Genomic DNA, 23606 nt, shown 5'->3' with positions numbered 1-23606 from the left:
CTTTGACCAGGTCTAAGAAGAAAATGAGCCAACTGGAGATAAGCCCATACCCCCTCTACACCCATACCTGGCAGTCTTGGGGAAAGCCTGAGTCACGAGGTGGTCAACTCCCCAATGAATGGAAGAGACAGCGCAGCGGTGGGGTTTGTAGTGTCCAGACCGCTCCTCAATTCTACTCCACGATTTCCGTACTACCCACGCCTTGGCGGATAGGTGAGATGGTACCCCTTCTCCAAATGTTTGCAATGTATAAAATAAAATACATAGGATTACAGAGGAAGTCAATTATATTTAAATATGGTTACCAAAAACTTTTAAAATTGTGACATAATAACACATATGCTTGGGACTTCCCTGGTGGCACAGTGGTTAAGAACCCACCTGCCAATGCAGGGGACACGGGTTTGAGCCCTGGTCCAGGAAGATCCCACATGCCGCGGAGCAACTAAGGCCATGCGCCACAACTACTGAGCCCGGGTACCTAGAGCCCGTGCTCTGCAACAAGAGGGCCCACCGCAATGGAAGGCCTGCGCACTGCAATGAAGAGTAGCCCCCGCTCGCCGCAACTAGAGAGAAAGCCTGCGCGCAGCAATGAAGACCCAACGCAGCAAATAAATAAATAAACAAAATTGCTAAAAAAACCCCACACATATGCTCGTTTATTAATACATTAAATAACACTATCTAGCAGCATGTAATAACCACCATAATTTCTAAGTCATAATGAACATGACATTTCAAGATTATCTGTTAGCCATCTAAAATCTGATATGAAAATATGGGCTTCCTATTGGTGACAAAGTCGCAGACAATGCTAATATTACTGTGGTTTGTGGCCAACATCCAAAAGTTAAGGAATTGCTCAATTTTGGTTAGCGGTGAGTGAAAATCAAGGTGTAATACTTTCCCATGCAAGCTCACAGATCCCCTTGAATTTCTGCAAAGAGGGCTGCAGTAGCTCACATGAAACTCATGCGATAATCTGATTTCATCGCCTACTCTTACGGCTCTTCTAGAATCATGAGACCCACAACAGAGCCGGAACCCAGCAGTAGAATCAACCACTTATAAGGGAGCAGGGAGGATCTACCACAAGGAGAGTCAGCCACCCATGGAAGAAGCAGAATGGGCCAACAACTCTACTCCCTTTTTCTCCATCAGTTGTACCCAATGTGTGGGCCACAGTTTTTTATTTTTTAAACGGTTAGTGTTAAGAGATATTTAATTCAGTTGACTCACGGGTGGGGGGATTACTTTGCAAATCATTTCTCCTAGCGCTGTGTTCTAAAAGTTATTAGCCCCCGAGTTCAAGGCTTATAGCAAACTTCTAACACCCCTTTACTCCCTGAAATCAAATTCTTAGATAACCTTCCTAAACACATTTTCAAACATATGTATTTATTGCTTTAATAGTAATATAAATGAGAATAAAAGGAAAATAATTTATAACAAACTGAACATGTATTTCAATATGCAATCAGTTGGACAAGACCAATCTAGAAGGCTTAAGAAGTTGTTAGATGCTTGTACGTTACATAAAATAAAAAAACAGGTGAGCTACAAGTGTGGACTGCCACAGGCGATATGGTGATGTCATGGGCGGGTGGTTTCCAAAATGGCAAACACCTCTTGGTAAATTTCCCAATAAAACAAAGCACAATCTTTCTTCATTGACTGGAAAAGTCAACGTTTATTTGCAACATGCAAAATACTCTTCATGTATAAGTTAGGTCTCTAGGTTCAGGTAATAAATGGGTTTTGTCATCCACAATCATCTTGTTACCAAATTGGCCCACCAGACCTGCGCCAGGCAAAGCCCCCCTAGTCTTCACCGAGGATGCTCTTTTTCAGATTGGATTCGAGTAGCCAATAACTAAACCAATGCTGAGACTGGAACAGCACAAGCTGTATTCAGTAGCCAAAGACTGGAGAAGAGGGAACCTAGTTTGCAAATCAAATTAATCCAATTCCGACAGAGACACCAAATATATAGGAGGGTGGAGATTAAAGATTGGGATTTGGAAACAGTGGGAGAAATACTGATGAGTTATCTGAGAGGAGGGGTGTGGTTTGGACCTCGAACTGTACCAACTCTCCTTTTCAGTCATTGCATGGGCTTTTCCAGTGGCTGTCATGGCAATCGTCAAGTGTCATGGCGCCTGTGGGTGTGTCATTTAGCATGTTAATATATTATAATGAGCGTATAATGAGGCTCAAGGTCTACAGGAAGGTAAATCTTCTGTCATCTTGGGCCTAGTTGATTCTAACCAACCCTTTTTTTTTTTTCCTCTTTGCAGCTTCCACCTGAAACTTAGATCAGATTTGGCTTCTATTCAAGGGAGGGGCAGGGGTATGATTCTGGGGCAACAGCCATGGTAATAGTCTCATAGTGAGACACAGGATACACGTAGGGGTGTAAGACTATTCTACCCATCACAGATGTTGGCATCCCTGGTCCCCATCCAGTAAATGGTAGTAGCACACCTAACTCACTGACAACCAAAACTGTTCCCTAAATTTCTAAAATGCCCCCAATAAACTCCCTAGAGCTAGCCAAAATCCACATTGCAGTACCCACGCTCTGCCCACCTCTGGGTGACGTCAAGCTGGACCGCTCAGGGGACACTGCCCAGGAAACTTGCATTTGCATAATAAGAGAAAGATCAGTCTTGCTGAGTGGCTTACCCAGCAACAAGCGCCCTTACCCAGAGTTCTGCCCTTGGGACACAAAAAAGCAGAACAAGGCAGAGAAGAGAATTAAGCAGTGAGGCAGATGGAGGCAGCAAGGAAGCAAGGGGGTTCCTGGGGTCCCTGGGGTCCCCAGAGCTTTGATCCCAGGCTGCTGGCAGCTCACAGCTCCGTTCCTGTGGCCCTGAGGTGAACTCTCCACTCGTGCTGAAGCAAGCTCCAGCGGGAGTGTGTCGCCAGCACCCAAGACTCCTTATTCATTACACACGTCCAATCCCCTGCTGGGAGGGCCACCCACCTGAACTAAGGAGGGCAGCTCACATCAAAAATGTTTAGACAGGGCTTCCCTGGTGGCGCAGTGGTTGAGAGTCCGCCTGCCGATGCAGGGGAACACGGGTTCGTGCCCCGGTCCGGGAAGATCCCACATGCCGCGGAGCGGCTGGGCCCGTGCGCCATGGCCACTGGGCCTGCGCGTCCGGAGGCTGTGCTCCGCTGTGGGAGGGGCCACAACTGTGAGAGACCCGCGTACCGCAAAAAAAAAAAAAAAAAACAAGTTTAGAAGAACCTACTCTTTTGTTTGTTTGTTTTGGCGGTACGCGGGCCTCTCGCTGTTGTGGCCTCTCCCGTTATGGAGCACAGGCCCCGGACGTGCAGGCTCAGCGGCCGTGGGTCACGGGCCCAGCCGCTCCACGGCATGTGGGATCTTCCCGGACCGGGGCACGAACCCGTGTCCCCTGCATCGACAGGCAGACTCTCAACCACTGCGCCACCAGGGAAGCCCAGAAGAACCTATTCTTTTTCGAAGAACCTACTTTATTTGGGGGACGCTGCTCAGACTTTTACCAAAGCTCCCCATGCTGTACTTGAAGCTCATTTGGTTTTGACTCTGTTCTCACTGCCAGTAAATAAATGGGCCAGTGCCCATTCTTCATCTGGCATTTCAGAATCTAGACAGATCCAGATCCTTCTGAAGCCTCTTCTGCCTCAGCTCCTTCTCATCAGTCTCATTAGCCACACAACATAAACAATGTTGTCCTCCCCCGGCAGGCTTGGGAAATTTAGATATCGGAGAAATTTAGCCTTTAAGGGCCCAATTAGATATCTGAGTAAAAAGGGAAAAAAATTTTTTCCAGAGACTTTCCAACTCCATAAGCCCATGACTTAATGTCTCTAAATTTTATTATGCTCAGAATTAATATCACCCTAATTCAGAAAGGTGTTCTAAAAGAACCCAAGATGACTGTTGTTCAACCTCTTCCACTAATGGACTCCATTATATCACAAAAAAAGGCACTGCTGGAATCTAATGAATAAATAACTAGCACTTGAATAGAATTTGTGTCCATTTTAATGCCAGCTACTTTCCACAAGAAAGCCTCATTTAAATTAGAAAGCGGGGAGAGGGGGGAGCCTGCTTACAACGAACCACTTCCGAAATGCTTGAAAAGTTTCCTGTATAAGCCAATCAGGTATAACGTTAAATAGCAAAAACTTAATTGTTGAATCTAAGTGAATAAACCAGAGAATTTGAGTGTAACACAGGAAAAGGGTTAGTTTTCACATCTGCCGGATTTGTTTAGTGTAATTTCCAGAAGAGTTATCAGGAGAGCTAATAGTCCCTTGAACGGTGTGTCTTCCAAATGGAGGCTCACAAGTCACCAATGGGTTATGAAACCAATTCAGGACAAGGGTCAGAAAACTTTGTCTTCAAGAGCAGGAGAGTAAATACCTTAGGCTTTGCGCAGGCCAGAGATCTCTGTCACAACTGCTTGGCTCTACCATTGTGACTTGAAAGCAGCCATAAACAATCTTTGCGTTCCAACCAAACCTTATTTACAAAATGGGCTGCAGGCCACAGCGCTGACTCCAGACCAGAATTTTTTCAGCAAATGGAAGGGTAGAAAACATCAGAGGCCATGAGAGGTAGAAGGGTAGGTAGTATCTCATGAAAGTTTTCTTGCTGCTATACACACGTGTATATGTGAGTTCTGGTCAATATGTATTTCTTACTGTAGGTTGAGGGTCAAAAGCCACCATGTTAGAAATGATAAATAGTTTGAGAAGAAAAAAACAAGTTTTCTTCTGACTGAAACTGATAAGAGTTTACAGGACTTTCATGTTTAAAAAACAAGAAAGAAAAAAGGGTAGATATAATGGGCAAGTTCTTAAGCCTAACGTATAATCTTAAAAGAATATTTTAAAATATATTAAAATTTGAAAAAAGAATATGAATTAGTTACAAGTAGTCCAAAATGATCTTCAAAAGGACACTAAAACTGCTTCTTATGCTATGCAAACATCTGATCTGAGCTGTGCATCAGTTAGCAATGGCTGCATAACAAAGTTCCCCCAGAACTCTGTGGCTTAAAATAATCATCAATGCTTTCCACAACTCTACAGGTCAGCTGGCTGGTTGGTTCTGTCCAACCTAGTTAAGCCTAGGACAGGCTTAACTAATCTTGGCAAGATAAGCTCAGGAGACTTCGACCAGCATGAAGTTTAGCTGGGGGCTGGCTAGTCCAGGAGAGCCTCAGCTGACACAACTTGGCTCATTCCCCTGCATCTCTCAGTCCCTCCCTTAGACTAGCCCAGGCACGCTTTCATGGGGCTGGCAGGGATCTGAGCAAGCACGCCTAGCTGTGTAAAAGGTCAATCAGAAACTCGTAGGCTCTTAAACTGTTTATATGGCATCTGCTAACATCCCAGGAGCCAAAGCAGTCACGTGGCCAGGAATGGGGAAGGGGAAGGATGGGGACTAGTAAGTTACAAGGCAAAGAGTGTGGATACACGGAGGCCATTAGTGCAATCAATCTGCCACAGACGTTATTTACTATTCGTCATCATCACCTTGGCAGAAGCAGAGAGATTTTACATTGTTTTAAGCTTTCCCATTACCATTTCTCACTTTGGTTTTCCATTATCACTTCTAAGGCAGGAAGGCAGAGTGAAAAGAACATAGGCTTTGGAATCAATGAGATCCAGTTCTGCAGCCTGGCTCCGCCACTTCTGGCTACATGACCCTGTGCAGGTCTCCTTTGCACCTCAATTTCCTCATCATAAAAATAGGACTACTGGGCTTCCCTGGTGGCGCAGTGGTTGAGAGTCCGCCTGCCGATGCCGGGGATGCGGGTTCATGCCCCAGTCTGGGAGGATCCCGCATGCCGCGGAGCCGCTGGGCCCGTGAGCCATGGCCAGTGAGCCTGTGCGTCCGGAGGCTGTGCTCCACAACAGCAGAGGCCGTGGCGGTGAGAGGCCCACGTACCGCAAAAAAAAAAAAAAAAAAAATAGGACTACTAACAACATCAGCCGGAACACGAAATGTGTGTAGCTCAATGTCTGGCCACCTCAGATCTCAAATCTTAAGACACTGTTTGCAAATAGTTAACTTAAATATATTCAAAAAGATGAGGAACAAGGCAATAGGAAAATTTCCTGAGAAGTGAAGTTTCTCGACAGAAAAGTACAGTTCCTTTACATAAAAACTAGAAAACCATTTCTTTACAAAGAGTTTTGGGGACTGTGGCAGCAAAAAAATGGCCCCCGAGGATGTCCACATTCTAATCCCTGAAGCCTGTAAATACAGGACAGGTGTGATGAAGCTATGGACCTTGAAATGAGATTATCCTGGATTATCTGGGTGGACCAATCTAATCACATAGATCCTTAAAGTCAGAGAATCTTTCCTAGCTGTGGTCCCAGCCTGATGGCAGAGGGACACGGAGTCAGCCCAACATTGCTGGTTTTGAAGCTGGAGGAATGGGCAGGAGCCTGTGAATGTGTGTAGCCACTGGCAGATAAAGGGGCAAGGCAAAGGATTCTCCCCTAAAGCTTCCAGAAGGAATGGACAACTTGATTTTAGCCAGTAAGACCCGTGTTGGACCTTTGACCTTCAACATAACATAATAAGACAATGAATTTGTGTTGCCTTAAGCCACCCTGTCTGTTATTTGTTAAAGCAGTAACAGAAAGATGATGTAACTTGTCATCTTTACACAAAGGCTGACAACGAGGAAATAGAAAAGTCTCTCTTGAAGCCACTGAACCAGAAGGAAGAAACTGTGGAACGTGGAGAACACTAACCAGGCATGGCATCAGAATTGGAAAGCTGTATCTGATTCTGGTTATAAGGGCAATGAAAGGAAAGGCAGTATGACCGAATAAGCAACTCATTAACCAGGAAAACACTTCATTGCAGGCTACTGGGAAATACAATTAAATCATTATTTATCCATACAATCTCCAAGGATGCCCTGGCTATAGCTGACAAGCACGTGCTAGGGGAAAAGCCATATTTTAAAACTACTTCCACAGAAACTTTCTACAGGTTTCATTTAACTGATGGCTATTCCAGAGATACGCAGCTCCGACTCTGATCACTTCCACTTCTGTTTATAGATAACAGGACAATAAGGTAACAAGCCCTAGTGGTGTGTGGACATGAACACACACACACACAAAGTCTCAATTTGTTGGGCTTCCTGAGCCCACAAATAATGCTCACAGTGAGGGAGAAAAAAGTGTACAAAAAGTCCACTGATTGACTTGAAAAACAGAACTCCAAACCGGCACAAAGAGGACCCCAAAATTAAGAATACATCTAAGAATATTCTTAAGGACAGATTAAAGAAACTACAGTAGATGAGTGTGCTGGGTTCAGCCCGGAAGTCACAGATCCCACAGATGCAGGAGACACTAAGAGATGCCTCATTTGATGGATGAGAAACCAGAACCACCCAGCGCCGAACTGACCTGCCTGAGGACAGCCCTCTAACTGCGGAGAGGCCCCACCTGCCTGAGCCGGAGCTAACGCCATGCTGCCCAGCTGATCACGTGACTCTTGTGTCGGGCCCCGTGCAAGGCTATGCGGCTTCCGATCATACCTACAGAGCTCCAGACTCCTTGCTGCGAAACCCCTGGAGCCAGATGTAATTTTTTAACCAACCTGGGGGAAAAAAACTCTCCCTTTCTGGAGCTCCCATCAGAATAGGAAATAAGGAATGGTGAAATATAGAAGAAAGTTGATAACATTTGCCTGTACTAAATTATGTACCGTGAAAGATTACCCACATATAATGTCACCTTTAAATCTAGCAAGCACAGTGGTTAGGCATCACAGAAGGGGAGGAGGGGGAAATGGACCATTATTAGTCGCTGGAGCTGAGAACTCTGTTAAAGAAGGTAGGCCATCCCGATGGACAGAGGGGCTGGAAGCTATGTTTGAAAGGATCTCACATCAGACTGGGACTCCTCATATGATGAACAATATTGGGGAGGGAGATGGAGGAAAGCATCCCTTTCCCTCCAAGTCCCCACTTAGGGCGCCTCTAACCTTGGTGGCTTTGAAAAATTCTAGGAGATGGGGTAAGGGAAGTATACAAACACAAATACTAAGAAAAGTATGGAAGGAAAACAGAAAGATCATACTTAGCAAGAGGCAAAGACAGTGCTTTCCTAAACAAGATGTGTAAGAGAAAGAATTGGTCATTTAGAAAACTCCTCAGTGGAATAAACATTAGTAAACATAAAAATCAGAGTTCAAAATAACAGACGGTCCCAAAAAAAAGCAGCTGCAAGGAGACTGATATCAAAGTGTCTATTCTTTCAACATAGATGTTTCAAAGGGAAGCAGCGATGAAGTTATATAAAGAATTTGGTCCAGTGCAAATTCTTAGGCACTTTCCCCGGGACGCTGTGCCACAGAACCACAGAACTCTGTGAGCCTGGTCATCTTCTGCTCTTTGAATCTCAATTTCCCAAGAGGGGAAAAAAAAAAAAAATAGCTTCACTAGGGGAAGCTGGCTAAGCCGGTTATTTCTAGGATGAGAAGGACGGACCGTGGCCTCTTATTTCTAAACATACAAAAACACACATCCCAAAAGATAGTGATCATAAAGGGCTGGTTCTTGTTAGGTAAGCATTTCAACTGTCTACTAAAGATTCTGCCAGCAAAGGCAAAAACAACTTGAGTTTTTCCTCAATCTTTTTTTATTCAATAAGGGAATTTTATTTCTTTATTCTACACTTCCTTTGCCACATGTGTAAGATTATACAACTTTAGGACTGAACAGAACGTTGGAGCTCGTTCAATCCCCTCCTACTTTCCAACATAAGAACTGAAGCCCAAAGCGGTCATATGGGCTGAATTAATGTGTTCTTCATTTGCATACTGCTTTATAACTGAACTTAACTCTTCTGTGTGGGCCCTGACCAGGCCTAGACTTTAAACTTTTGAGCAGCTAGGGACTATGTATTAACCAGAAGTGTTCAGAATCAGGAACAGGTGAGAGCAATGTCATGTCTGATGCAAGCCTGGTCATATGTAAGGAATAAGATGAAAGGAAATGGTGCTTGTTGGCACGCCGAATGGGAAAATTCCACGAAGCACGAAAATCCCGGTGGTCGGAGGAATATTTTGCAGTGCCTTAGCTCTCTTTCTAGGATCCCACAGATCCTAGAAAGGGAATGTCTTCACAGGCCCCTCCTTGGAAATGTTGAGAAATAGCCCTGACTCCTCTGCCGGGTTACCCCCGGCCCACCCCATGCTCCTAAAGGGTGGAAATCAACACTGAGAGGAGCCAGGAGCTGTAAGACACAGCTGCAGAGATTGACACAGAGAGACAGAGGGAGAGAGAGAAAAGGAATATTTAAGAGTGAAATGTAAAATCCATCCCAGGCCAAATTCCTAAGATGTCAAACTTAAAAGGTGACATGAACAAGGGAGCACCTCACGTAAAGGCACGTAAGTTGCTTACATCCTCCCATTTGGGGCTGGAGAAAGGAGTGGGGCACACCCACCTGTTCCCCACCAGATTGCAGGGTGAGGCTGGGTGTGAGCACACAGGGTTCTGGGAGTGGGTGGGACAGACGCCAAATGACCATCACATTCTCTTCCTGGGTCATTTCTCTAAACAAGGCAGGCACACATCTGTTATCAGCTGTTGTCACTTGTCCCTGAGGGACCAAGGCCCAGTTTGGCCACTGCTCTCAGCCAGAGGGACTTCGAGCAAGTGCTTCTACCTCCCTGCACCTCCAGGACCGCAGCTAAAAAGAGAAAGGACGCAGCGAGATCTCCCTGAGGTCCCTTCCAACCCCTGAGTGCCTAAGACTCCTCTTGGCTTTGGTTGGAAAGCCAGAGCTGGCCAGTACAGGGTGAGCTTGCTAGCCTAAACAACTAAGCACAGTCCAGCTAACTCGGGCTCGGGACCTAGACCACCCGGGTTCGAATCCTTACCCTGCCGCAAGTGGCTAGCTGTGCGTGGCCCTGGCCAGCTTTCACAACCTCCCGATTCCTCAGTCTCCCTACTGTGGAAACTGGGAATAACAATACCATCCACCTCAGCGTTGTAGCGAGGAGTAAATGGGATAGGAAAGAAGCCTTTGCAATCGTGTCACCTCTAGAAGATACAGATACATTTCTCATCACCATCGCTCCGAGTTTCCTCGCCCACCTGCTCTCGACACTTCTCCACCCAGACATACCATCTCCGCTGATCACCAACATAACACACTCCCATGGGTGGACGCAGACATGAAAGAGATCCAAAACTATCATAGCAGAGCACTGTTCTGTGTGGGATATTAGAAAAAGCATCTTACCAGCATGCCAGGCCTTAGAAGCGGCTATGCCGAGAATGCAGCCCTAAGGAGTGGCTATTTAAGCAGGAGTCGGTGGGCGGAGCTTAGGCAGGAGTCAGTGGGCGGTACCCATGCCCTCAGCGGCCATCGCCCCCAAATTACAGAGGGTGTAAATCAGTGAGGCTGTTATTCTTCTACGGATAACGCTGAAATGCTGACATTTTTGAAAAAGTAAATCAGTTGCAAACACCAGTACTTAACTCCTACAGGTAACGAAGTACTTGCATACACCTCGCTCCTGAGTTCATGAGCAACAGGGTGGAGAAATACTCCTTAGCCATCCTAGGTAACCGCCCCAGCTGGGGCCAAGGTTCAGCAGGCGTTAACTGCTGGGGGTGCCCATTTACAGGGAGAACTGCACCCTGCCCCCCCCCAAGCCCAGCCCAGATAGCTTATCCCTCTTGCTTGTCCAGATCTGTGAGGCTGGACAAAGGGCCCGGATAGGAAGGACCCTGTTCTCTTTCCAGAAGGTTAGGTGTCCAGACAAGAGAGCGGTGGGATCTTGAAGAAATAAAGTGATTCCTCCACCCTTTCCCATGCGCACATACAGCTTTCCAGATATGACGAAGTCGGGGAAGGAGGCACTTCGTTGTGGAAATGAGAAAACAAACACATAAATATAACAGTCCAAGCTGGCAAATAGAGATGGAGTCCCAACTCTTCCAGCTGAGAACGTGGTTACAGTACTAAGGCTCCTGGGACCCATTTTGGCGGCTTTCCAAGAGCTATTAATTTGCCTTAATATACTGAAAGAGAAGGTGAGATGAATTAAAAGTGAGACGGTAATTTTGAAGGAGGATGTATGCCTTCATACCCAGCACCAGCGCCCACCATGTATGACTCAAGGTGGCTGCCTGATAAACACCCCGTGAGAACCTACAGCTGGCACTGAGGTCACAACTATGCTTGGACTTTTCGTGTTGACGCAGGATGTGACACAGTATGAGGACATGGCTTAGATTAGCAACTTTAAGAAGAGGGGTTTAGGGAGATCTAGACTCAATTTTAAACAGGAATTTAAAAGCTTAGCCATTTATTCAATATCCTGGGATAAACCATAACAGAAAAGAATATGAAAAAGGAATGTCTATATGTGTATAACTGAGTCACTTTGCTGTACAGCAGAGATTGACAGAACCTTGTAAAGCAACTACACTTCAATTTAAAAAAATTTTTTTTTAACTGAAGCCATCTTCTGGCTATTAAGAGTGACTCTAGGGCTTCCCTGGTGGCACAGTGGTTGAGAGCCCGTCTGCCGATGCAGGGGACACGGGCTTGTGCCCCGGTCCGGGAAGATCCCACATGCCGCGGAGCGGCTGGGCCCGTGAGCCATGGCCGCTGAGCCTGCGCTCCGCAACGGGAGAGGCCACAACAGTGCGAGGCCCGCGTACTGAAAAAAAAAAAAAAAAAGAGTGACTCTATACTTCAAAGCAATTATGAACTTTAAAGGCAGCCTAGTAAAACGTGCCCTGGCAAGTACCAAATTTATTTCTGACCCAAACCTCTCCGCTGTCACCCACCTGGCACTCTCCCCCAAATATAAAGGTATCACCTCTCTTTTTTTTAAAGTACCTAGATTCTGTATCTTTTTTTTTTTTTTTTTTTTGCTGGATTTTAGTTCCCCGACCAGGGATCAAACCTGGACCCTCGGGGTGAGAGCGCACAGTCCTAACCACTGGACAGCCAGGGAATTCCCTAAAGTACCTAGATTCTGAAACACACACACAACTTCCTTCAGCCAAAACTATCTGTTACTTTTGGCTGACACCTGGTGTCACCTGACACCGGGACCCTTCCCCAGACTTTGCCATCCCCCATAACAAACCCCAGAGATAATCCTCCTGACAGCACGGGCTTTCCGGAGAGCTACTGTGACAACATCGGCACAGAACGCCACCTCCAACCACCACACCACCCTCCTACAGCCAGTAAGCCAAGACACACAAAGAGGACGGAATAAGAGTCCTCACTGCTCTCTAGGCCTCTAGGGAAGGAGCAGAGCAACTACCTGCCTGGAGGACCAGAGTGCAAAAGGACAGGAACTTTCCAACCCAAGCAAGACTTGGGGTGGGAAAACTGCTCTGGGCAGTTTTCCAGACATCTCTGCAGGGGACACTGGTCACTGTCTGTCCCCCCCCGCGCCAAAATCAACCTGAGAGTGACTCTGCAGTGACTTAGATCCCGAACCACATGGAACATTAGGAAAAGTCATGTCAAATATCAGAGTGACATCTAGAATGATCGCGAGGAGGCTCACTTCTCAGTGGAAGAACCAAAGGCCAGGAACCAAAGGCCCCCTCAGCTAGGATCACAGGGGGACTCTGCTGTTGCAATGCTTTTGGAGGCCAGCTGGGCAGAAGGCTGGCTGGTTATTTTTAAACTGAGAAAACTGAATGGGAAGGTAGCAAATTTGAATTCTTGTGATCTCCTGAGGTCCTTTCCAGCTCCAAGATGCTACCAAAGAACACTGCATATGCACATACATATGCACACGCTTCTTTATAAAAACGTATATACGGATGTGTGAATATATATAAATGAGTACTATATTCACACTTCCAAACACAAAGCACTTGAAATGCGCACTGCTGAGGCGATTCAGAGGCCCACGAGGCTGGAACACAGATGCAACTGGCAGACCTGAGCAGAGCCACCAGCCCTCCTGCTACTACAGTCACCTTAAAACCAACCTGCCGCTGCTTATGTAGGTGTGAACCCTGCCAAGCCCCAAAGCAGGACTCCAGACGCCTTTCTTCCAGTGACTCTAGTCACAAGTGTCCCAAACTCAGGAAGGCGGGCTGGAACAAAGGAGGGGAAGAAAAGAAAAGCCCAAACCTCTGTCCAGGCACCCAGCTCTGCCAGAGCCAGGGATCGGGGCAGAGCAGCATCCTTCTCCTCTTGCCCTGTCCCTCCAAGCAGCAAAAAGGTCACCCTCTTCCCGCTCTGCCATCACCTCCTTGCTCAGGGCCTCTCCTCTTCAAGTTGACTGCACGGACATCAAGTTGGTAACTGGGGAAACTAAAAAGGCCTCTAGAAAGGAGAGCTTTGCTCTAATCCTAACCAAGCCAAACCAATTTGAGGGAGCCTATCTCAGCCCTGAACAATAACAGCAAAAAGAATCTGTGGTTTGGGGCGGGGGCGGGGGGGAAGGTGGTACGAAAATTTATTTATTAAGAAAGATCTGTGATGGTGTGCCTATCATGGGAAACAGTTTGGTGATTTTCTCCAATCAAAGACAAGGAAGTTCTGATCCTGAGTCAAGGCTCAGGATGTGGGTAGCTAAACTGGGGAGGGGGTGGGGAGGAGGTGGTAGGTAGGGGGTGTGTCTCTCGGAGTAAAAACCCACTAAGTCCCTCAGGTCCTGACAATGAACGGGGGCGGGTCGCACCAGCTTCCCACTTGCCTCTCTAGAGAATGAGATCCTACCTCTAACACTTGGATCTGAGTTGTTTACAGGTGCAGTGCTGTCATGCCACGGAACCCCGCACAAACCTCAGCTTTCCCCTCCTCAACTTCACAGCCCCAGAAGTGCCCAGCCTTCCCTAACTGTGCCGCCAGAGCCGGGTGCAGACAGCGGCGTCCGCCCTGGGCCGGGCCTGGCAGTCAATGTCAGGAGTACCCGGCCACAGACCTCGACTCCGGCATTTCTGAAAACCTTATGCGTCTCCAGGTTACCGCAGTACCCAAGCGCCCAGCACCCTGTTCGCGCTCCAAACGCGGCCCGGCAATGCAAGCGCCACCTCTTCCCTCTTCCGCGCGGCAGCTACGAAACCACGGCATTGTGTGTGACAGCGAGTGTGTGAGCGAACGTCCCCTGGCTCACACACCCCCTTCCACCCGGTCTGCTCACGGCGCCCGGTCTGTGCGCGCGGCGAGCGCATCGCGAGCCGGTGCCCCCATCAAGAGGCCTCACCGCCAGGCCTCTGGCCACCCGGCCTCGGACCTGACCTCGGGAAGCTGGGGGTAACGTCCACGCCCCCATTCTCGGCCGCGGGGGCGACCGGCGAGAGCAGCCCTGGGAGCCGGGCAAAGGCGAGGCAAGGGCCGAGGGGACGCGAAAGGGCGACTGGAGGGCGCCGCGCCCCCAAGTTTGCCAGCCGCGGGCCGGGAGGGGGCCAGGAGGGGGCCGGGGCGGCTCGCGACTCGGCAGGAAGTTCCCAGGGCTGCACTGAGCATGCTCTCGGGGATTATGTGCGCGGGTGTGGGCTCTGCGCTCCCCGCAGCCTCTCCGGCCAGGCAGCCTCCGGAGCGCGCCAGCAGGATCGTGGGCCCACGGAGGTCCCTTAGGGGTGGGGGGCACCCCCAGGCTTCCCTGGTCCCCAGGACCAGAGCGCCCGCCCACCGCATCCCCCTTCCCCCGGGGCCGGGAGCCAGCCTCCCTTGTTGTTCCTCCCCACTGGCCGGTGGCTGAGTCCGCCCTGCGCGCCCAGGTCCCGGGGACCCCAGCCCGGCCCACACCCGCAGCGTGACCCCACCAGGCTCCTCCGCGGTCCGAGCGCCCCTCTACCATCCCTGGCCGCTCGCCTCCAGCCCGCGCAACCAAAGCCTCCCCCGGACAGTCCCTTGAAAAGCCCAAACCCCCCACTTCCCAGGGGCCATGGGGGCCTGCAGTCTCCCCTGAGAAGGGGTTGCCCCGGGTAGGTGGGCGCCTCCAGGCGCGTCCCCGGCTGCACTCCCGGCTGTCTCAGAGCGGCCGGGGCACCCACGCAGGCGGCGGAGGGGCGGCGGGCGGAAGCCCCCAGCCGCGCAGCCCACGGAGCAGACTCTCTCCCCGCCTCCCGCGCCCAGCTCCCCGCGCCCTCCGCGGTCCCCTCTGCGTTCATCTCCCCGTGGAGATGGAAAGCTTCGACGCGATCGCCCCGACCCACTGGCTCTCACCTCCTTGTTGAGGAGCAGCAGCAGCAGCAGCCGGGAGTGCCTGCCAGCTGCCGTCCCCGGGCGGACCCAAGCTCCGCGGGGCACGGGGTCGCGGCACCCCTAGCCTGCGGCGGGGCTACCTGGGCTGGATCGAGCCCGGGGCCGCCGCGGCAGCCGCGGGAGCCGCAGGGCCGCCGCCGAGCGGGCCGCGGCAGGGACGGTCTGCAAACTCTCAGCCCTGGCGGGGCCGCGCACGGCGCGTCCACACTCGGCCTGGACACTGCAGAGACGCTCCTCGGGGGCTCAGCTGACCAGGGCGGGGGGTCTGGCTTCAAATTCTTCCTACCCTCCCCTCCCGACCTCTCCAACTTCTCCCCGCTTCTGGACTCGCAGCTCTCTAAGGCAGGGATTCCGGCCGGGGACGTTCGGCAAACTCCCCGCCCTCCCCGCGGAGCGCTCAGCCAATTCGGAACGCCCCAGCCTCTCAGGGGCCGTCTGCAAACTACCAACCCTGTCGGAGAGGACTTTACCAACCTCTCAATTCCGCAACCCGAAGGCAGCAAGGGAGACACTTCGCGGCCACAAATACTATTCTAGCAAGGTCAGGGGCAAATATGCAAATGCTGATGTGACAATGCATCCTCCAGAGAGGTGCAGTCCAGGCCTCTCAGCACCAGGGGCCTTCCAGCAGTTAAGCCCAGTGACGGGAGATTATGGACTCAACCATCTACCGGACGGGCAGCTTGAATCAATGCCCTGAGCCTCAGTTTCCATCTTTGTAGAATGGGCTTTATGAAGCAGTATATGTTTCTGCCACTTGGTCGCTGTGACCTTGAGCAACCCACTTAACCATTTGAATTCAACTTCTTTATCTACGAACATAATAAATGGGGCTTCTTGAGGTTATTCTGAAGATGAAATAAAATATATGTAAAGTACTTAGCAATACCTGGCACATAGTAGGCACTCAACAAATGAATTCCATTTCTCTTTCTCTTTCCCACTCCCGCCCCCGGATTTTATGAACACTCTGGACTGGCTAGCTGAACACTGTACTGTTGTAAATTCAGAAAGAAATGAAACACATCCCATGCCCTGAAGGCACCACAAAGAACATTGACTGACACCACATATTAAATCCAACCAAGCCCCAGGAGAGAGAATGCTGTACAACGCTAGGCATTACAGATCCTTGTTAAGTATAGTATCTGGAATGGAATGAGAGTGACCTGGTGAATTACCTAGGGGTGGAAATTACAAGGTTCATAACCCCATCAAGTTCCAAGCCCTGTAACCAGTCACTACATCAAGTCACTGTATGAAGGTTTATGTTCCAATTTCCCTTATCTTCCCTGCAGAATTTCTCCACCCCCATTTCACTGTCCCCCCTGGGGTCTTCTTTCTTAAACTCAGATCACCCTACTCTGCTGCCTACCCTTCCCAGCAGAGGCGTTTAAAACCTGAAGATCATGGAATTCTTAGACCCTAGAAATGACTTAGTCCAAGTCCTTCACTTTGTAAGTAAGCTCTCAGGGCCACCCAGCTGGTGGGGGAGGTCTCCCGTCTCCAGGATCTTAGTAGAACACACCCTGTAGCACCTCTTCCACGGAGTTACTCTAGGCCCTAGGCACATTAGGTCAGTCCTACCTTTAACTCCAAGCTGGAGGCAATGGCTCTAACAATTCCTGACCAGATGAGCCCCAAATTATCAGCCACTTAGATCCTCAGCTGTCAGGAAGTGTCCAGGTAACGATCAAGAACCGCAAGGAAATGTGCATGGGCAGGATGATTCCTCTTAATAAGACTTTTATGTGAAATGCCAGGAATGTTGGGAGGCACGTATTTCCCTCAGTCCCTTGGAAGAAAAATAACATCTCTCTCCCTCTTTGGGCACTGGGAGGGAAATAGAAGAATGGTGACATCTGGTGGCCAGGACTTTCTGTGCTTTGGATATGGATGGTACAGATTCTGATCCTAATAGATTCGCTTTGAAGCCAAGTTCCTGCGGGTGGTTAATAATTGTACCACCTGGTTGCCTAGAGATTTCTGAAAGACATCAATCATTTAAACTCTGCGGACCCACTGCTATAGAGGATATTACAGATGGTTATTATTTCAGGATATTTTTTATATAAAACTGTATGTGTATATAGAGAAATAAAGTATAAGGATGTGATATTCATATGTACACACATCATATATATTTATATAATATATATTTGTATTACATAGAGTCTATTTATTTGTATGAATAATGTACTTGCAATGCCTTTGAGGGAAATTATACTACCCCAATTGTTTTTCTTACAGAGTTAATTTTGTAAATTATAATAATTGCTAAAGGACATTGCTTGTAGAATAGAAGTAAAGATGCTTACTTGGATGGAGTTGTATATTTCGTCACGTCCTATCAAGACAGAACTGATTACAAAATTACAGAGGAAGAAAATAACACAGTGGGGTTAAAATAGTGAAAGCCCGGGCAGCTGATGGTCAAGGCCAGGCTCACCTGGTGAACAGTGACTCGTTTTCAGCATTTCCATCACTTGTGAACAATAATGTTAGGTTCAAGGAAGAAAGATGTTTGGGATTAATTCACAAAAATGCAACAGTGTCTGCTGGTGTTACTAAGTGTTCTTCATTTCTTTCCATGTTTGTCCCATGTACCATATTTCAGATAATTGCTCAGTTATAAACTTAGAAAACACAACTCTGTCCACACAGCCAAGTCCATTGTTTCTCAGCATCACTTATTATGTTAATTATGTTAATCTTTATAACAACTCATGGAGCAGATTTTACTATACCCATTTTATAGAAGAAGAAGACAAGACTCTGAAAAATTAGGTAACATGTCCACCAGAAGGCACGACTGAGTAGAGTCAGTCAGGATTAAATGGAAAGTTTTCTGGACTCCAGAGCCCAGAATCTTTCTCCTATGCTGTGTTGCCTACCCCAGGAAGAAATGAAGATCAGAAACCACTCTGAAGATATGGGGATATATGTATATGTATAGCTGATTCACTTTGTTATAAAGCAGAAACTAACACACCATTGTAAAGCAATTATACTCCAATAAAGATGTTTAAAAAATAAAATGAACACTGAAAAAGAAACCACTCTGAAAAGCACACTAAAGACTAAAGGGGAGGGCTTCCCTGGTGGCGCAGTGGTTGAGAGTCCACCTGCCGATGCAGGGGACACGGGTTCGTGCCCCGGTCCGGGAAAATCCCACATGCCGCGGAGCAGCTGGGCCCGTGAGCCATGGCTGCTGAGTCTGCACGTCCGGAGCCTGTGCTCCGCGGCGGGAGAGACCACAGCAGTGAGGGGTCCGCGTAACGCAAAAAAAAAAAAAACAAAAAAAAAAACTAAAGGGGATACTTAAGTTACTACAGATAAACTACATTTCCTGACCTACTCAAATTGAAAATTATAAGCAGCAAAATAACAATTGTGTATGTAAACCTTGTAAAGCTGAGACCCATGTGATTCAGTCTTGGAGCAGCTCTCTGTGAAATAAACAAATGAATTTTTTCCTGCCCAGGACCTGATCTACCTTTAATGGCTTGGGAATTATCCACTATGTAATCCTGAGTGACTCCTAACACTCCTACATTAATGATTGTTGCTCCATCACAGATAATTTTTAACTTTAACTTTTAAACTTAAACTCTTTAGTTTCCTTTGCTTATAAAGGAAGTTTCTGTATTTCAGATCCTATTAGTCACTTGCATTTTTAAAGGAAAGATGCCTTCTCTTGGAAGACAAGTTGGTCCCAGTATGAAGTCAAATCACACTTGAGAATGTCAGTGTTCACAAACTGCATACCTTAAAATGATACAGGATATATATATATATATATATATATATATATACATATTTTTTTTTTTTTTTTTTTTTTTTTGCGGTACGCGGGCCTCTCACTGTTGTGGCCCCTCCCGTTGCGGAGCACAGGCTCTGGACGCGCAGGCTTAGCGGCCATGGCTCACGGGCCCAGCCGCTCCGCGGCATTTGGGATCCTCCCGGACCCGGGGCACGAACTCGTGTCCCCTGCATCGGCAGGCGGACTCTCAACCACTGTGCCACCAGGGAAGCCCTAGGATCTTTTTAAAATATTCATAATGCTTAAGATGACATTATATGTAAAAACAGAGGAGTTAGGTTTCTTCCTATATGTGATTGTATTAATGGTGCTTTATTAGTTTCCAGTTGCTGCTGTAACAAATTACCACAAATTTGGTGGCTTAAAATAATACAAAGGTATTATCATATACAGTCCTAGAGGTCAGAAGTTCAAAACGAGTATTTAGGGGATAAAATCAAGGTGCCAGCAGAGTTGGTTCCTTCTGGAGGATCTAAGAGAGAAGCTATTCCTTGCTTCTTCTAGCTTCTAGAGGCCGCAGCGTCCCTCAGCCACTGGCTACGCAACTCCAATCTCTGCTTCTGTCATCCCATCACTTTCTCACTACCTCTGTCTTAGAAGAACGCTGTGATTATATTCAGGGACCATTTAGATAATACAGGATGATCATCCCACCTAAAGATCCTTAATAGGCATAGCCGCAAAGTCCCTTGTGCCATATAACATAAGAGTCACAGGTTCCAGAGATCAGGCTGTGAACATCTTTGGAGGATCCTTACTCAGCTCACCACAGTCTGCCTCCTGGACCCCAAAGCTTTACATGCATCCCACATCAAAATACATTCACCCTTTTCCAACACGCCCCAACATCTCAATTCATTACAGCATCAACTCAAAGTTCAGAATCTCTTTGAATGTTATCAGTTCAACAGTCCCGCATCACAAACATTTCCTCCATCAGACAAGAGGTTTCTGCGCAGACTTTCCCCGGATAAATCTATGAGGTGGCTGGCTGAGGAGTGTGATGAGCCACATGCGTAATCTCGTCAAAGACAGAATACTGAAATATACATACATTATTCCCAGGCTCTAGCAAAAGATTGTGCAGCCACATCCTTGGCTTTCTCTCCAGCGCATGCTTTCCTGACAGTAAATCTCCTACTTTTAGCCAAAATCTGGACAGGCTGAGAATTTCCAAAAGTCACTTAGTCCTGGTTCTATTTGCCTAATGGTACTTTTATCAATTTATCTCTTTCTTCTTGCATTTTACTACAAGCAATAAGAATAAGCCATGTGGCACCTTCACCGCTTTGCTTGGAAATCTCTTCAGTTAAATATCTAAGTTCATCACTGCCAAATTCTTCTTTCCGTGTAAATAGAGGACACAATTCACCTAACTTTTCTGCCACTAGATAGCAAGAATCCTCTTTCCTCCAATTTCTAATAACATATTCCTCATTTCCTCCCAAGCCCTCAACAGCAGTCTTTAATATCTATATTTCTACTAACAGTGTGTTCAAGGCAATCTTAAACTTCTTCCATAATCCACCAATTATCCAATTCCAAAGTCACTTCCACATTTTTAGGTATTTGTTACAGCAGCACCTCACACCCAGATACCAACAAAATCTGTACTGGTTTTCAATTGCTGATCTAACAAATTACCACAAACGTAGTGGCTTAATACAACACAAATTTATTCTCTTACAATTTCGAGGTTAGAAGTCTAAAATCAAGGTGTTGACAGGGCTGCATTTCTTCTGGAGGCTTTAGAGGACATTCTGTTTCCTTGCCCTTTCCAACTTCTGGAAGTTGTCTTCCGTCCTTGGCTCCTTTCCTCCCTCTGCTACCATTGTGCCTCATCCTTCTTCTAACTCTAATCTCTTACCTCACTCTTACATTGGACCCTTGAGGTTACACTGGGCAAATCCAGAAAATCCAGGGTAATCTCTCCATCTCAAAATCCTTAATCACATCTGTAAAGTCCCTTTTGTCATATGAGGTAATATTCAAAGGTTGCAGAGACTAGGATGTAACATCTCTGTGGTGCTTTTTTCAGCCTATCCCAGGCCTCAGTTCTTCACCCCTCCTTGGAACTGGGCAGTGCCCTCTCTCTGGGAGGGGGGTGTCCTCTTCACCCGTGGACTCTGAGCTTGGCCCTGTGACTTGCTTTGGCTAATAGAAAGAGGCAGGTGATGCCCTCAAATGGTCTTTCACATTTTCTACTGTCTTTGAGCTCTTGCCACTGCTATGAGAAGGAATGTTTCCATCAGTTTAGCCCAGTGGCCCCATGAGATAGATGAGGGATGTGTGGAGCAAGGCTGCCCCAGCCAAACTCAGCTTAGAGCGGAGCCTCCAGCTGCTCCACAGACAAAAGAATAAGCCCAGTTAAGAATGGACAGCTTCTGCAGCTAACCCTCAAATGTGAGAAATAAACGCTTATTGTTGAATGCCATTGACGGCAGGGTGATTCGTTAAGCAGCAAATACAATTCTGTTGTTTCCACAATAACTTTAAGGCCTAAGGAAAAACTATCAAGGCCCATCCAATTGTTCAGAATACCTAGAATCGTGCATTTTAACACACACACACACATATACACACAGACTTCATTTTACAGAGTATCAAACAATTTTTTTAGTGCTTTGTAAAAACTGCTTCCAGAGAAAATGTCATGTGGGCCGAAGCAAAGAGGAATCAGAGAAAAACTGGAGAAGGCAGTGATTTAAACCAGAGGGACCACCTTTCCTGGAGCATCCCCCAACAGATTAAATTATGAGGGAGGGTATTTACTGAAACTGGTTTCCTAAAGGCCTAAAAATTCTGTAAAGAACACCTTCAGGGCTTCCCTGGTGGCGCAGTGGTTGAGAGTCCGCCTGCTGATGCAGGGGACACGGGTTCATGCCCCGGTCCGGGAGGATCCCACATGCCGCGGAGCGGCTGGGCCCATGAGCCATGGCCAATGAGCCTGCGCGTCCGGAGCCTGTGCTCCGCAACGGGAGAGGCCACAACAGTGAGAGGCCCGCATACCGGAAAAAAAAAAAAAAAAGAACACCTTCAAGTAATGCACATTGACTCTTTTCCTTGTTTTACAAACTTTGCAAATTAGAAAGCATTTCTCAGAGTTCTTTGCAACCCTAATTTGGCAGTCTTAACTGATGTTGCTGTTGTGTGTGTGTAGCCATCGCGTGCTGAGAGCAGATTGCGTACATCTCTTCCCAACTCCACATTCAGTGATTCAGTGACATCAGGTGACAAGTAGTAATGAGCCTTGGTGGAGTATTTACACCATGGAGGTCTTGCTTCAGTTCTGGATGTGTGCATTGAGTCATAATAGAAATGGTAGTTTTTACACTTGGGTCATGGTCAAAAGCTCTGAAGGCCATGGCTCACATAGTGATTGAGTAAACTTCAACTCCCCGCAGTACTAACAGTCTATCTGTGCAAAACATTTTTGCCCCGGAAGCGAAGCTTGACATGGCAGCAAAGCAAATGGTAACATTACCCACATTAATTTGGAAACAGGCATTTTTCTGTGGCTGTTTCTGCCATGCGTGTTCAGGTTTCTGCGTTTTTCTTTGTCCTCTGTCCAGCTGCAGGAGCTGGGGGGCAGTGTGTGTGTGTGTGCGTAGTTCATCCTAATGCTTCAGGCTACAAGTTATAATGCATGTTGATAATAAGAAAAGAATGGGTGTTTTGTCTGGATAACTTCAAAAGATGGTGGTGGTCCCTGCAGCCCTTCTCTCAGACCATGCCAGCTCCTGAACAATGTCATTCTTTTTTTTAAAAATTTATTTATTTAATTTATTTTTGGCTGTGTTGGGTCTCCGTTGCTGCGCGCGGGCTTTCTCTAGTTGTGGCGAGCAGGGGCTACTCTTCGTTGTGGCACGTGGGCTTCTCACTGCAGTGGCTTCTCCTGTAGCGGAGCACGGGCTCTAAGCACTTGGGCTCAGTAGTTGTGGTTCGCGGGCTCTAGAGCACAGGCTCAATAGTTGTGGTGCATGGGCTTAGCTCCTCCCCGGCATGTGGGATCTTCCCGGACCAGGGCTCGAACCCCTGTCCCCTGCATTAGCAGGTGGATTCTTAACCATTGCGCCACCGAGAAAGCCCCCAAGCAGTGTCATTCTTGAGTGAGATGGGAGATAGAATTGGCTTTGAACCATGCTGGTGGCCCTTGTCTGCAGCCAGCAGGCCCTTGCACAGCAGTTGGAGAGACCTTATGCTCCAGAATAATTCACCAGCTCAACTGGGCTGGGAACTAGAAGTAAATCCAGTTGGCATTGCTATGAAGGTTGGAACAATCTCTGTGTCAGACAAGAATCTTAAAAGCTACTTTTGAGTATCCATCCTTATGAGGAGGCTGAGATGTTGTTCTTTGAATTTCCCATATTTTATGAAACACATCGTATGTCTGGATAAACATACTCAACGTTTTGCTTTTGCTTTACGACTTTCTGTGCATTCCAAGCCTCAGACATATTTAGGGCCTTGGTGTTTCTCCTTGTCCATTTTACTGAGCTTCCCACTTTCACTGTAGCAGAAGTTTAAACGGGGCACTGTGGGG

At 47.5% G+C, this 23606-nt stretch overlaps 1 protein-coding gene across 7 annotated transcripts in view; it reads right to left on the bottom strand.

The window, feature by feature from the left end:
- The window catches only part of MGAT5 (alpha-1,6-mannosylglycoprotein 6-beta-N-acetylglucosaminyltransferase), a 581503-nt gene that overhangs the window by 337768 nt on the left and 220129 nt on the right, over positions 1-23606 (bottom strand). For 2 of the 7 annotated variants that reach the window (XM_079924996.1, XM_079924997.1), the window contains exon 1: positions 15202-15660. The exons of the other annotated variants lie outside the window; for them this stretch is intronic. The gene's annotated coding sequence lies outside the window, so the exon portion shown is untranslated. Of the gene's footprint in view, positions 1-15201; positions 15661-23606 lie in introns of those variants that run through there. 7 annotated transcript variants of the gene reach the window in all.

This window comes from Stenella coeruleoalba (assembly GCF_951394435.1).
Source record: "Stenella coeruleoalba genome assembly, chromosome: 6".
Taxonomy (NCBI): domain Eukaryota; kingdom Metazoa; phylum Chordata; class Mammalia; order Artiodactyla; family Delphinidae; genus Stenella; species Stenella coeruleoalba.
The sequence above is the reverse complement of the archived record's forward strand: the minus strand, read 5'-3'. Positions and strand labels throughout refer to the sequence as shown.